The sequence below is a fragment of the Camelus dromedarius genome, chromosome 4, assembly GCF_036321535.1.
Source record: "Camelus dromedarius isolate mCamDro1 chromosome 4, mCamDro1.pat, whole genome shotgun sequence".
Lineage (NCBI taxonomy): Eukaryota > Metazoa > Chordata > Mammalia > Artiodactyla > Camelidae > Camelus > Camelus dromedarius.
This window is the reverse complement of record NC_087439.1, coordinates 29345909-29362370: the sequence shown is the minus strand read 5'-3', so window position 1 is coordinate 29362370 and position 16462 is coordinate 29345909. Positions and strand designations below refer to the sequence as shown.

Below are 16462 nucleotides of genomic sequence, written 5' to 3'. Positions count from 1 at the left end.
TTCTGTGTCTGCTTCGGCCCACGGGCTCGCCTCCACCCTGGCAAAAGCTTGGGGTTTGTTTGGGGACACAGGACTGCGCTTGCTTGCACCTGGTTGGCCACAGCAGCTCCAGGCCTTGCTTGGAAATGCGCTAAAAGTCTCCCAAAGCCTCAAACACTGGCAGGCATTACCATTTAAAAAAAGTTTTTTCATCTTTTCCACCAACAGAATTTCTGTTTCCATTTTGATTGTTCATTTAGGTTTTGGGTTAGCCAAGTGAAGACTCTGAGAACTCTGTTTTCAGCAGCTGAAGTTCTGCCCACCGATGGCCTAGCGTATTCATGTGTTGTTCAACACACACTAGGCTGGGCCTTAAACAGGCTACGACCATACGACCCTCCCAAGCTGCCCTAAAAGGGTGCAGGGGCGCGAGCCCCGCTGGGCTTCCACCTCTGGCTCCTCCAGCCCCACCCTCCAACCTCCCCCAGCCCGCTCTGTGCCCTGGGGAGCTGCGCTACGCAGACCAGGCACACAGTTCCCTTTTCCAACGGTTTCCAGTTTGGTTTGGCCAATGGCAGGAACTGGCAGGCAGGAGGGAGGGAAGAAAGCGAGATCACAGTGTTTCTGCCCCTGACTCACTCCCTGCCAGGCTGCCATCGTGTCCCTCAGCTCCCGCCAGGTGCCTGACTCTGCTGCTAACTCCTCCTGGGTTCTGGTACCCATTCTAGCCCTTTGTCCATCAGGCGTGTAGGATAGAAATGGCTTCTCTCTGTCACTGACTGGAGGCTGGGATGATGCCTTATTGGTTTCCCTAAACCCAGCCCACACTGTCGTCAGCAGCCCCTTACACATCCTCTCAAATAACACTGCTCTCAGTATGCCATCTGGTTCCTGCAGGACCCTGACTAAGCCTTGAATCCAGTCTCGAAACACCAGGAAAAGAGCCACACTAAACCAAAGCATCAGGACGGGCTGTACCGCAGGGATTACAGGAAATGCTGCAGTGAGTAACCAGTACCTCTTTACCAGGGGGGTGCAGGAGCAGTTGTTACTCTCGGGTCATAGAAAGCCAACAATCGAATTTGTGCTACAAACCAATCAAGGCAAGAATGAAGGCTTTAGAAAGAAAATAAAAATATTAAGATATATTTAACTGAAGAATACTTCATAATCCCATACAAATATCACAAGTCCATTGAAATTCAGCTTTTTCTGCTCCTACCATCATTAAAGAACATCATTAAAGCAAGATTCCTGAACCTCAATAAAAGAGCTGGGAAAAATGGACACATTGTTATGTAGGTAGCACTGAAGCTTTACGATGTTCAAGGCTGCACTCTCTTACTGCATCATAGAACCTAATACACATCTGCACAGAGATAGAAGTTTATTTAACTATAATAATTGCACTGAGGGGAGGAGACAAGATTGCAGAGTAGATAGACCCTGAGTTCACCCCCTCTCGTGAGCACACCAAAGTCACAACTGTCTGCAGAACCAAAGTCGATGAAAAAGACTGGAACCTACCAGAAAAGAGCTACAACTAAAGACATAAGGAAGGAACCGCAACAAGAGGGGCTGGAGGACCAGACTCACAATATAGTCAAATCCCATACCCACCCAGCCCCCGGTGGGAAACCCACAAACCGGAGAATAATTATATTGCAGAGGTTCTCCCTCAGGAGTGAGAGCTCTGAGCCACAGGTTGGACTCCCCACCCCAGGGGTCTGGCACCAGGAAGATGAGCCCCCAGAGCATTTAGCTTTGAAGGCCAGCAGGACTTAATTTCAGGAGCCTCACAGGACTGGGGGCAATGAGACGTCACTCTTAAAGGGCCCACACAAGATCACACACACTGGGACCCAGGGCGAAAGCAGTAATTTGATAGGAACCTGGGCCAAACCTGCCAGTTGGTCTTAGAGAGTCTCCTGGAGATGGGGGCAGGGTGAGTGGTGGTGGGGGGTTGTGCTTCACCCTGGGGACACAGACACCGATGACAGTCATACTTGGGTTCTACCCCATGAACACTGCACTGGTGGCTGCCGTCTTGGCTCATTAGAACCAAGACCTGGCCCCACCCAACAGCCTTTAGGTGCCACTGCGGGGACGCCCCAGGCCAAACAACTAACTGGGAGTAGACAGGCTGCCTTAAGACTTCCTGAGCCACAGCTGCCTCTGGACACACCCTAAGACATGGCCCAGCCCACAAGAGGGCCAAGACCCAGCTCCGCCCACCAGTGGGCAGGCACCAGCCCTTCCCTCCAGGAAGCCTGTACCAACCTCTAGACCAGCCTCACCCTCCAAGGGGCAGACCCTAGATGCAAGCAAACTATGAGCTCGCAACCTGCAGACCCAGCCTGCCCACGGCAAGCCAGACCCTAGCCTGGGTCCAGCTGGGCCCTGGCCCTGTACACCAGCAGGCTAACGCAAGCTTCAGGACACCTCAGACACCATGCCCAACTGTGTCAGGAACTTCCCCCGCAACGATCTGAAATAAGCTCTGGAATGGAATCCCTGGGGTTTACAGCCAGACTCCAGGACCCAGCTCTGCCTGCCAGAAGTCTGGCACTAACCGCAGGATATGGCTTCACCCGCCAGGGGGTGGGCAGAAGCCCCAGAGTCTTCTGGACCCTGACTCTGCCCACCAGTGAGCCAGCACTAGCCCTGGGATCCCCCGGGGTTCTGCAGACAGCTGCCTCATGACCATGCCCTGCTAACCAGCCCCATCCCCACAAGGCAGGGCCTGACTACCAATCGGGCTAGGGGACAACCAAGCCTACCATACAGACTGCCCACATAGTCAGCCCATCACAACAGAAGGGTCCACGCAGCCCTCTTACGGGAACCCCTACAACATGCAGCCTGGGGAGTGCACTGCTGGGAAGCATAGGACTTCTCCTACAGAGGGCCACTCCTCCAAGGCTGAAAAACATAACTGACCTGCCATATATATAAAAATACAAATAGCAACTTAGGCAAAGTGAGGCGACAGAGAAACATGTTCCAGAAGAGGGAACAAGGTAAAACCCTAGAAAAACGACTAAGTAAAGCAGAGACAGGCAGTCTACCCAAGAAAGAGTTCAGAGTAAAGATTGTAAAGATGATCAAAGAACTTGGGAGAAGAACGGATGCACAGAGTGGAAATTTAGACGTTTTTAACAAAGAGTCAGAAAATATAAAGAACAACCAAACAGAGATGAAGAATATAATAACTGAAATGAAAAAAATGCACTAGAAGGAATCAATAGTAGACTAAATAGTACGGAGGAACGGATCAGTGAGCTGGAAGACAGAGTAGTGGAAATCACTGCTGCTCAACAGAAAAAAGAAGAAAGAATGAAAAGAAAAGAGGACATTTTAAAAGAACTCTGGGACATCAAACGCACTAACATTCACACTGTAGGGGCCCCAGAATGAGTAAAGAGAGAGCAAGGGCCTGAGGACATATTTGAAGAGAAAAACAGCTGAAAATCTCCTTAACCCAGGAAACACAACAGACATCCAAGTGCAGGCAGTGCGGAGAGACCCACACAGGATCAACCCAAAGAGGAACACACCAAGACACTTTGCAATCAAAATGGCAAAAGTTAAAGATAAAAGCAGCAAGGGAAAAGCAACCCAGAACATACAAGGGAACTCCCATAAGACTATCGGCTGAATTTTCAGCAGAAACTCTGCAGGACAAAAGGGGGTGGCACAATACAAAATGATGAAAAAGAAAACCCTACAGCCTACAACCAAGAATACTCTCCCCAGCCAGGTGCTCGTTCAGACCTGACGGAGCAATCGGAAGCTGTGCAAGCAAGCAAAAGCCAAACAGGATCAGCGCCACCGAGCCAGCTTTACAACAAGTGCTAAAGGAACTTCTCCAGACGACAAAGAAAAGGCCACAACAAGAAACGAGAAAATTACGAAATGAAAAAGCTCACCGGTCCAGGCAAGCATACAGTAAAGGCAGATCATCCCCACACAAAGCTCGTAGGGAGAGGGAAAGACAAAAGTAGTAACCTCATCTGTTTCCACAGAAAGCAGTTAAGGGGGACACAAACCAGTGAGATGTAAAATGAGTTACCAAAAATAGCAAGCATGAGGGGAGGAGAGTGCAAATGCAGGGTTTGAAATGCATTTGAAATCAAGAGATCAGCAACTGAAAGCCATCACGTATGTATGTATGTGTGTGTATGTGTCTATATCTATATATCTATATATGTATGCAGACTGCTATACAAAAACCTCATAGTAACCACAAACCAAAAATCTGTAATAGATCCACACACACACAAAAGAAAAAGGCATCCAAATGTAACATTAAAGATAATCATCAAATCATGAGAAGAAAAGAAGGAAAACAAAGACTGGCAAAAACAACCCCAAAACAATGAACAAAATGGCAACAACACACAGATCAGTAATTACCTATATGTGAAATTTAAAAATACAACAAACTAGTGACTGTAACAAAAAAGCAGCAGACTCACAGGCACAGAGAGCAAGCTAGTGCTTACTGGTGGGGGCGTGGGGACCAACACGGGCAGGGGAGTGGGAAATGCTAGCTGCTGCGTGTAAGACAGGCTCAAGGATATACTGTACAGCATGGGGAATATGGCCAGTATTTTGTCATAACTGCAAATGCAAAGTACCCTTTGAAAATTGTATAAACATTAAAAAAAAAATACATTCACTGAAAACCAGAATCCCGTATTAATGCAATGGTACCTTCCCCTATTCTCCTCCCTTAAAATCCTGTATTTCAAGAAACAACACAATATTTTCACGTGACAATGGAATTCTCACTTAAATTAGAGATCTTCTTTCCTGAACTGCCCAGTAGTTATTCTCTGGTTACCTCTTACCTTCTACAGTCCCAAACCTTCCTAATTGGTATAATGGTCTTAGTAGCTTCATTTGCCCAGAGGAACCCTTTACTTCACCTCCAGATTCACTTGTCCTCACCTTTCTTAATCAATTTTCTTTTCTCCTCTTCCACTCCTGCTACCGTCACTCAAGGACACCTGAAAGGGGAAAAAAAAAAAAAAAAAGTTCAGCTCGAAATGTACATTGAGATCTCATCCATATTCTGTACCAATTTCCAGACCATAAAACTCCCACTGGCAGAGAAAGTGTTCTATGATAATGCCTGAAATAGCCCCTTTTACCTTGTGCTTAAAATAAAGCACACCTTGAATGTACTTTTTAAAACCGTGGCATGCAACAGTAGACATCAAAGAGGCCAAAAGAGAGGTGTCTCTCCTCTTCCCTTCTGGTTGATGAACATCAAAATTCTTTTCACTGGAAACCCCTGAGAGAAGGCTGACCCGGGGATTGGTCAGGCGGCATCTGGCGAGTGAGGGGACTGTGGGAGCACAGATGACCTTACTTATTATTCAGAGTTTGCCAGAACATGGAGCTGACTGGAGCTGACGCCCAGCTCACGGAACTGACAGTCCCCAGAATCACAGTTGTGGGCTGTCGTCCTCCACTGTGGCTAACAGCACCTCCCAGCAGCCAGCACAGCGCCTGCACCTCAGGGCTCTCACTCCTCATGAAGCCCCCTCCAGCCCCCACCACGGCCGCCTGTTACTGTCGGCACAGGATAGACCCCAGGTAACAAAGCGTTGAACATGCCTGAGTAAGGCTGGCTTCACCCACTCATTTAGTTGGCAAAGCCCATTCCCCTGACTGATGACGACTGGTTTCCATTTACCCTTGCTGTCTGGGTTTGGGCAGCAGACAGCTCGTGGCTGCGTGGCCTCAAGTGAGCACACTCGCTCCACCACATGACTCATCAGCAAGGAACTTTCCCATCTGAAACTCATTAATCTTCCCCACAGCCCTGTGAGGGAAGTGCCGTGTGCTCACCTGCAGGTTAAAAGGAGGAAACTGGGGGTGAGGAGGTTACAGGCGGTGCCAAAGGTTATTAAGGGTGGTGTCTGCTGGGAATGAAGTCATTCCGCAGTAATCCCGGGTCAGTCTGTCCACCCACTCCGCATCCAGCCTTCTCCCCCTGCTCTGACCACCTTAGCATTCTCTGGGCTTTTGTGAAGGTGCACAGAGTCTAGCAGACACGTGCATTTCAGAAGGGAAAAAAAAAGTATTATGATTTGCCCCAGTTAAGCACTTCAGATGTCTTTCCCACGATAACACGTATTAGAAGTCATCTCTCTCTCAGATCTATTCTAGTAAAGATATCTTGTTAGGTGGAGTTCATACTGTCTCCTGGAAAGAAGGCTGAGGGCTCCATGCGTTTTCTGGGAAAGGCACGGTGAGGGCACTCTCGCACCTCCCGAGGCATGAGCCAGCGCTCAGGCATCCTTGGAGGTCAGGGCTATCGCCTGTCCAGGCCTGTGAACTGCCTAGAGCAGAGTGATGGCACGGCCTCCCAGCACGTCTCCTGGGGCCTTCGCAGCTCTGCAGCTCATTTCAGTTTCCCGATCAGTTTCCCAGGGCAGGCACACCCAGCAAATGCTTCAACCTTCTCTACCGTCGGCCCGTCTGACTTTGCCAGAGAGAACCAGGGTTGGCTATTTCCAAGGGAGGAGCAAGCTTCAACCACCAAAACCATGTCCTTTTCCCTTTGCTAATTCCTCTTCCTCTTCCCACCTCCAGAGGAGGATCTGCCCCAGCTGTCAGGCTTGCATGTTATTACTGTTTACTTTCCTGTAGTGTCATTACTACTACTTTCCTTAGGGACCACATTCACTCACACATTCAACCCTCATTCTTTGTCAATTTCTGAATCACCAGACCTACCCCTGATCTGAGGAGGCTGGACTGTCAACTATAATTTTCTGCCATTTTTATATAGCACGAGTTGGAGTAGATAGCTTCCTATCTCATTTGGGGAATGACTAGTCCTGACAGACATTCCAACATTCTCTAATGCTACAGCAATTAATACAGTATAGTAGCATATGAGTCAACAGACAAATGCAACAGAACAGAAAGTCTAGAAACAGCCTCAAACCACATGGCAATGTGTTACATGGTAAAGATTAACATCTCAAACCAGTAAGATAAGGATACACTTTAAGAAGGTGAGTTAGAAGAACCAGCTGACCAGGAAAAATAAAAGGTTTGGCTCATACCTTGTCCTGTACACACAAAACAACAAAGCGACAAAAGCTACAGAAAAGAAAACGGACACAGAACAGCACTGGATAATCTTAGTGAATTATTGGTGTAATAATGATACTGAGGTTATGTTCTAAAAAGTCCTTACATGTTATTAATACACATATTGATGTCCTTTAAATGAAAATAATATGATGTCTGAGGTTTGCTTTATTCTCAAAACAGATGATTGGCAAAGATAAGACTGGCAAACTATGCCTAATTGTTGAAGCTGGACAATGGATAGCTGGAGTTTATTATATTACTTTCTCTAATCTGTGTATCCTTAAATTTTCCTGTAGTAAAATGATATTTTAAAAATACCAGAAGAAAATATGAGTGACTTCCTTGGAGGCCACTTGAACTATGATTAAAAATTCAGAAAGCTTAAGATTAAAGTTTGATAAATTCAGTCACATTAAACAATAACTTCTGTATGACCAAAAAAACAACAATCATAAAGCAAAGTCAAAACACAAATAACATGGAGAAAATATTTAACTCATATCACAGATAAAATGGATAATCTCACTAATATGGAAAGAGCTACTAAAAACAACTAAAAAAATTACCAGCTACCCAAGAGAAAAATTAGCTAAGATTAATAGTCGTTTCATAGAAAAATGAATAAAATGGCTTTTAAACATCATGAGAAAAGTTGAGCATCCTTTCAAATAGGAGAAATGCAAATTAAAAGTGTACTTTATAAATTCCAGATTTTGACTAGTCTGATAGATAAAAATGTTTTCTAATACTCTCTTTCGAGGAGACTATGAGAAATTGGTCATTTTTATATACTGCTGGTGAGAACGTGACCCCAAGGAGCAATTTGGTAACATTATTAAAATTCCAAAAGCATTTACCCTTGACCCCAAATTTCACTTCTGGGAATTTTTTCTACAGATAGCCTGTTTACATGCACAATGATATATTGCCATGATAGTCATTGCAGCACTGTTTGTAATAGCTAACAATTGGGAAAAACCCAAGTGTTCATCACAAGAGTATATGTGTGTATGTATGCATATACATATATACACATACATACGGTCGATGGGATGTGATGCAGCCAGTTTAAAAAATGAGGGTGCTCCCTACATGCTACCGTGAAAAAGGTTCTAAGATATATGTGTATATATGAATAGAGACAGACAGATATAAAGATATGAATATCATGTCACTTTTTGGTTAGGGAATGGAATAAATATACTCAGTAGCAATATACAGGAAACTGACAGAAGTGATGACCTGTAGGTGGAGGGACAGGGGTAAATAACACCCTATAAGGAGACTTATCAGAGTACACCTCATTTCCTTGTTTTGATTTTTGATCCATATGAATGCATAACTTATTCAAAAATTAAATTAAGCCCAAGAGTTTAATTGGCTCTACAGTTTATGGTTAAGTGCCTCCTAGACAGGGAAACTCAACAGTTGTCTCTAAGTGAAGTGGGGGCTTGGAAAAGCCAAAGAACAGATGTTACAAAACAGCATTTCTATTTGGCTTTGAAACATATTATTTGGTGGTAGGGATGGGGTGTACCAGACCATTTGCCATCCTAATTACATTCTGCAAATTCCCCTGGTAAAGCCCCTGAGATCTTGGTAAGAACATAGTTACAGCTGTCTGTAATAACAGCAGGTTAAGAACGCAGGTAAGGAAGACACAAAGCCAGGAAGCACCACCTTCCTGCAGAACAGGAGCGTTCTATCCATCTGAGTTCACTGTGGTCATTGACCATCAGCAATGCCTCTCATAGACTACAGGCCAGTGGGTGCTAATGTTTTCATCCCTAAGGTCCATTTCTATCTTGCCCCTAACTCCAGACTCCAGAGTCCGAGGATTTACCTAAACCGTTTGTAGAATTAATTACCCATTTTTAGGATTAAAAACGTACAATTGCCATGGAAAGTGTCTGACCCACACAAAATAATTACATTGTTACACTAACATGATATATGTAATTTTGACAAATGCAAAGAAAGTTTTTACACACTCATTAGCCTATATTGTTTTGCTGCCCCTAAATGAGCAATTTCTGTTAGGTTCTTTGAAGCATGAGAAGTGGCTCATCTCCTGGGACCCCACTGGAGGTTCTGAGGTCCCAGATTTTAGGCTTTCAAGTCACTAAGAGGCGGTGACCCGGGAAGCCTCTCTCTTAGCGCCTGGCACGAAGGCTTCACAGGTAAGAGGGGGCTGAAACCCACTCCCACGGAACGGATGCAGTGCCTCTTTGTTCTCATAGAGTAAGGGGGGAAATTCCTGTTTAGCTGAGTCATGTTTGGCCATATGTGGGCTATTTCTCAGCATTTCAGTAGCCTTACCTGTAGAATCAAGTGTTAAAAGTGCTACCATTGGGCAAGCTATTTAACCTCCCTGTTCCTCATCATAAAAGGAGATAAGAAAAAATAATGACCTCAAGTGAATGAGTTAATATGTCTGAAGCACTTAGAATAATGTCTGAAGACAGCACAGACTCAATAAATACTAGCTACCCACATGTAACATCTTACAGAGAGTCGAAAACTCTCTTTGGAGCCAGACTTCCAGGGCTGCCTCCTGAGAAGTTACAGAATATATCCCCTGTCACCATTTTCCTTAGACTAATTAGCTCTGGTACAAATGGAAATTATTTACTATCATAACTACGACTTCACTCGTGTTGAGTGATTTACATAATCCTGTAGCTAGGAGGTCCCAGAACTACATTCCTGTCTTTGGCAAATTTGTACGTCTTCCTCCAAAGGCAGTATTTGTTCATCACATCTTGTCTGAGAAATGACTTCAGGCAAGGGTTAGGCGGAGAATGCCAATGCCTTTCTCCACCCTCTGTGCAAAGGCTTGGAACTCCAGGAGCAGAGAAAGGCACTGCACACAGACAAGGGCAGAACCAACCAGCCCACGGCTTCACAGGAGACTTTAGAAGAGACCCCTGGAGGAGGCCAGTTTACAAATGGGAGACAGAGGTGTAGTTGGACTTGGGGATCTGGCACCTCCAAGCCTCTCTTTTCCATCACAAGGGGATATTAAATGGTCATGATGTGGAAGTGAATGAGAGAAAAGTGTTCGTTATAATCAGTAGTTTAAATGTGTGCTTGTCTCTCGCCTACGGTGTCTCTTCTTAACACCACACAAGAGAGGACAGCAGCTGGAAATGCTGCACCCAGGAGACCACCTAGAATGTTACAAAATGCCTCCCCCAGATCATCTGACCTTAGGGAAGAAAAGGGAGATCAAACTGCATCCCTGATGGGAAATGAGAGGATGAACATTTTCCTGGCTAAAAGTTTGAAATATACACCTTTGCTACACTCAGAATTTTCACCTGTTATTTCTTTTCCTTATACTTTTCTCATTTAAAATGCACATTTTAATTAATTTAATAGAATAATTCATATTTATACTCTCAAAATGCACAAAACCCACTTTTTCGTTATTCAACCAGGATTTATGCAGCACCTAGCACGTGCCAGGCATCATTTCATTCACTCCTGTAGCTTCAGTCCCTAAGACAACATTGCTGCTCCTGGAGATCCGGCTTTCCAATGCTTTGCGAATATTTCCTCCAAGGGCCCTCATGTAGAACAACTTCCTGTTTTAAGCTAATGTTACTGGAGGCTTATAGGTGTCGGGCACCAAGCACCATCAATTTATTTAATTCTCATGGCCTTAAAGAGACCTCCTATTTTTCAAATGTCTTATTTGTCATTTAAGCTGTGGATAATAGATCCAGAACATATAAATAATACAGCTTTGAAGAAGGCACATGTGCAAATGTGGAGAAATGCTAAGTAGAGTTGGTTAATGCCGACCGTCACTATCATTGGGCCACACCTGTGGGGTGGGTCCTGTTATTATCCTCACTTTACAGATGAGGAATTTGAAGTTTAAAGAGAGAGTAAGTAACTCACCCAAGGCTACCAAGCTAGTAAACCATGGACAGGATTAAGATTCAGGTCCAAGACCAGTCTCTTCCATCTTAATCCCTACACTACACCGCCTTCAGACCTTCTTACACATGGCTGGCTGTGATGGACACAGTCGGTTTATAACGGTGTCTTCTGCATTTTCTTTGACCTGCTGTGACTCTCATCTCCTGCACAATGCCTTTCTAGCATCTAAAACGTGACCATTTAAAAACAACTGTATGGAGTCATGGGACAATGGCAGAGCAAGCTAAAAAATGACAGCCACTCACACATAAATATTTAAATATACGCACTCTGGTGAGTGCATTATTCAAAATCCCGGCTTACACAAAAAGGTTTCCAGAACTTACCAGCTGCTTCCTTTTGTGAGCTCCAATATGATTCTTGCCCGAACAAAACTCAAAGGACCCATTTTCCAAATCAGCTTCCTTATATTCACACCTCGGCATTGACGTCATTTGCCCTCTTTTCTGCCAACCCCAGACTGACTAGGGAGGAAGATCAATTTGAATTCTCTCAAATTGCTTCCTTTCCCTTTCCCCAAAGCTTGCATTTTTCCCTCCTAAAAAACCCCTGAAGCCAAAACCACAGTTTGGGGAAGTGAGTGTGATTAAGCAAATTATGACCCAGCTCAGGGAGTCGCTCTAATTGTTCTCCTCAGGGATACTTCCCCGGTTCTGCGTGCAGGAGGCCTGGCCCGGCCCTGAACACCCGCTCCCTGTCCGTGGGCGGTGTGTCAGCAGATGGTAATCACTGCTGCTGTTTTTCCAGGTTAATGTGAGATTGTTCAAGTTTGGGGCTTCAGACCCTAATCATTCTCTGTGATGATCTGTTTATTCGGTCCACTGATGCACTTTGCCTTTAATCCTTGAATGCGCCAGAAGCCCACACAACCACTCAGACCATGACACTTGATTCTTCAAAGGGAAGAAGGCGTGTGCAAAGGCAGGTGTCTATCTCCCACTCTCATCACATTCAAGCTCCCTGAAGGCAGGAGTCGCCTCTCACCTCCAGCAAAGGGACTGGCACAGAGCAGGGGCCCAAAAGTTTGCTGAATATTGTGGGGTGAAGAAAGGAGGTCTGAAAGTCAAGTCACATTTTCTTTAAAGGAGCACTTGATGGAACAATGGATTTAAAAGAAAAAAAATACTCGCAGAGGGGATGTGCCTGTCGTCTACAACTCTTAATTGGTGAAAAGACATGGCTGGAGCTCAGCACATATTTTACAGCAACGATTAGCTGATTTGTCACCATTAGGTCCAATCAGTTAAAGGCTGCAAGTCTGCTGGGAAAGAGAAAGAGAGAGAGGTTGAAGAGCAGCAGAAAAGCATCAGACTGACCTAGAGTCACCAAAGGAGACAGGCAGCAACAATCAAGGTTCCAACAAGCTTGACTTGGTTGTGGAATCCTTCAAGGAAACTTCCAGAACCTCAGGAACTTCACAGCGTGCTGCCTGTTAGGTGGTTGTATGTTAAAACACTGCCAGCCCTGCCTAGGCTTTTACTTAACTTTCTATCTCTTTCGGCAATGGTAGTTCATGAAACAGAGTTGGGACAGAGCCGTCACTAGAATTCCTTCAGGTCTGGATTCACTGGGCCCTGCAGGACAGATCTAAGAACGCTTGGCAACGTTCTGCATGGCCACACCATGTGTTCCGTGGGTCTGCCCCTTTTGTGTGGGTGATTATGCTGAGCACCGGATTACAAGTGTCATGTGTGGCATCATCCATCCAAATTTATCCCTGAGGTTTTTCTTAGCTGAGAAAATATTAATAAACTTTTAAAATGGAAAATGCATACACATACACACACAATTTACACCTCATTTTCCACTTAATAAGATTTCCTGAACACCTACTGTGCATTCTATGAGGAACCAGAAATAAAAATTTAAGTAAGACATGGGCCATGCCCTGAAGTTTGAAGATAGTGTTGAAGGCAGTCCATGCACAAATGGCAAACATGTGAAAGTTGCTATGGATACAATGGATGGTGGAGCATTACTAACTCTGCATTTCTTTTCAAAATGCTAGTGATTCCCGTAGCTTGTAGTGGGTAGGGAAGCATATTATCTATGCTGAAATCATGTAGGGAAGCTCCCAGAAATAAGCAAATTTGCAAAAAACAAATCGATCCACATTTGGTTTGGCCAAATAGAGGAAATGCCTCAAGAAAACTTTTTTCTTAAGAAAAAGAAGCATGTTGACTGAGACTTTCTGAAGATGTCACCAGAATCAACGAGTCGGGGTAGACATATGTATCATGTTGAGGCTGTTTCTATATCCTAAACTAGGAATTGGGTAGCCTAGTACTATGATGACTTTCAGCAAACTTTATAGCTCCCATGTCCGCATTCTCGGCTCAGAAATTTCACCCTTCCAACAAAGTTCAGTTCTTTCAGAGGCATAAGTTACACTATATTATGTCAAGCTTGAAAGGGGGAGAAAAATCAAGTTTTACCAATTACCAGCTTACTCATTGCAAATTAAACCTCCAGTGTAGTTAGAAGTACCCAGCATATACCCCTGACCTCCTAGGAGAATCCATCACAACACATTCTCCTTATTTTCCAGAAAGCATTCAAGATATCTTTTAAAATGGTGTATTTCCCTATGATCAGACAGTTTTCGTTTAATGAAGAAGAACTTGCCATCCACTTACTGAAGTGTGAAAAGCACTGACTCTTACAATGGATGTAAGTTAACACAAGCACTTATTTTCCAGGAACATATTTGTCTAGGAAAAAGCTGGGTGCAAAGTTATGTGTGCTGCTAAAATGCATAAGCGGCTGAAGCCAGCAAAGGGCTCTTTTTCTATTTTGGACTGAAGCAGCCACCTCAGTGAATTCTGGTGTCATTCTGATAGTCTGGGGGCATCCTCACTTACTGGGACTGTCTCCTGCTCGTTGTGAGCATCCAGAGTTTTTAAAAGTCACTGTAGTCACTGAGGACTGACTGTCAGACTCATTACTACTGGTCCAAGAACTCGGTTCTACCTTGAGCTCATTTTCAAGAGAGCATCTCACCCAAACAACTTATTTACCCTGCTTCTAAGGTCTCCCACGTCCATTTTAAATCCTTAGAACTTCAACCTTGCTTTGGGAAGATGTCAGAAATTCAAGCATCCTTCTGTTAAGTAAAGTGACAACACCTGCACACCAAAAACTAGTAGGTTCTTAGAGGAAAATATCAGAGATCAAAATTCTATTAAACAAATCCCTATGAAACACCTACCTGTGTGGTCAGCACTGTGAGGACCCTGCAGAGCTGTACTGGACTTATAATTTACATATAAGAAAAATCTTTCACCTAAAGAACTAGTGAGACTAGACATCACACATAAGTGACTGCAGTGAATATAGGGCAGAGTACGATTAACAATTAAAACGAGTGCTTCAAGATACAATAAGTGATGGAGTACATTCACATTCAATACTTCTTTTGATTCTTACAACCACATGGTGAGGTGGGCAAGGGAGATACTGTATTATTAGTCCCAATTTACAGGTGAGGAAACTGAGGTCAAGGGCACCTTGCAAGCAAATGGCGAGATTCCAGGATAGTAGAACTAGCAGTGTCTCCCTGTTCTGTGATCTGGCTGCCACCTCATGCTGCCTCCTTGCTAAGTAACCATGGGAGAAAGAAGAGGGAGCATTGAACGACGTGAAGGGTGAGCTGTAAAGGTACTGGTAGGCATCAAAAAGGATATGGGGTCTTCATGGGAAAGAAAGACACAGAGATGGGCAAGAAGCATGACCAAGGGCTTGGATGCAGGGAGTTGGGAGAGAAGGACTTGAGATATGTATTGAGATTGATAGGAAAATTAAATAATCTTGGAACTTGCAGACAGTTGGAGTCAGGAGTTGAGTTTTAGTCTTTCTAGCAATGTGATTGTTTTCTAGAAGGAGACAAACGTGATCAATACAGAGGTTAAGAAAGGTGGTAAGGTGTTCATGTGGTAGAAGGGTTAGAGGAGTGGGTAGTGGGGGCAAAGAGCCTGGGTTTCCGGAATCCAGGAGTGGGTAGTGGAGGGCCTGGCATGGTGCTGAGATGTTGAGCTGGGTATGCCTGACAGAATTCATCACCCAATTCATTTGCACATCACTGAACAACAGCAAAGCTAAAAATACTCTGGTTACAAGGAACAGGGCATATAAAAGAGAAGGATGACTGGTGCTTGCAAATTTATGATGGATTAAGTCATTCTAGGCTGGGTGACTTAAACCTTGTAAGATGCGCTGTCTCCAGGATTCAGGACTGACAAAGATAAAATTACCTGCATTTTTAGGCCTTAGTTTGACTTCCTGCACTCAGCCAGCTTGTTATCAGGCTGAACTGGAGCCGCCCCATAGGCCTGCTGGAGTTCCAGCAGATGAACTGCACTGGAGTAGAGGGGGAGGTACTCTGGATCCCTCAGCCACACTTCAATGAGAACAGGTCTGATTTTGTATACTGCTTTTATTAGGATAATTTCACAAAATTTCATTTGGGTAAAGCGCTCTATAGCTCTTGGGTTGGTAAAGTGTTCCACATCTGAAAAGCCACTGATCTAGGCCAGTGCTCGCCACAGACAGATGAGGAAGCAGGCCAGAGAAGGGCGGGCCTGGCCCAAGGTCACAGGGCGACTGGCCACTTGAGGGGCATCTACAACTACATTCAACTGCGACTGAAAAGGCTTTTGTACAGCAAAGTAAACCATCCACAAAATGAAAAGGCAACCTACCAAATGGGAGAAAATATTTGCAAATCACTCTCTGATAAGGGATTAATATCCAAAATATACAAGGAACCCATACAGCTCAATAGCAAAAAAACAAATCATCCAATTTAAAAATGGGCAAAGGCCCTGAATAGACATTTTTCCAAAGAAGACACACAAATGACCAACACGTACATGAAAAGGTGCTCAGTATCACTAATCATCAGGAAAATGCACATCAAAACCACCATGAGATATCACTTCACACCTGTCAGCATGGCTGTCATCAAAAAGACAAGTAAGAACTGTTGGCGAGGATGTGAAGAAAAAGAATCCCCGTCCACTACTGGTGGGAAAGTAAACTGGTGCAGCTGCTATGGAAAACAGTAAGGAGGTTCCTCAAAAAGTAACGACAGAACTCCCATATGATCCAGCAATCCTACTTCTGGGTACATATTCAAAGGAAATGAAATCAGTGTCTCTAAAGGATACATGCACCCCCATGTTCATTGAAGCATTATTCACAGTGGCCAAAATATGAGAATAATCTAAGTGTCACCAACAGATGAATGGTGGGGGTGGAGATTAAGATGGCAGACGAGAGACCAGCAGATGGTCCCAGCCACCTCGCCACACCCCTCAACCCGAGGCACGAGTCTGCTGGTGCACACGGAGGCTGGGTGCTTAAACTCAGGCTTCAGCAGACAGACCCGAGGGGATGACTGGGGTTGGCTGTGTGGAGACAG

The 16462-nt window shown here is 44.6% G+C and overlaps 1 protein-coding gene across 4 annotated transcripts in view; it reads right to left on the bottom strand.

Moving 5' to 3' along the window:
- The window catches only part of LYPD6B (LY6/PLAUR domain containing 6B), a 175036-nt gene that overhangs the window by 17233 nt on the left and 141341 nt on the right, over positions 1-16462 (bottom strand). For all 4 annotated transcript variants that reach the window (XM_064484765.1, XM_064484767.1, XM_031451373.2 and 1 more), the window contains one exon: positions 4933-4991. The gene's annotated coding sequence lies outside the window, so the exon portion shown is untranslated. The remainder of the gene's footprint in view (positions 1-4932; positions 4992-16462) is intronic.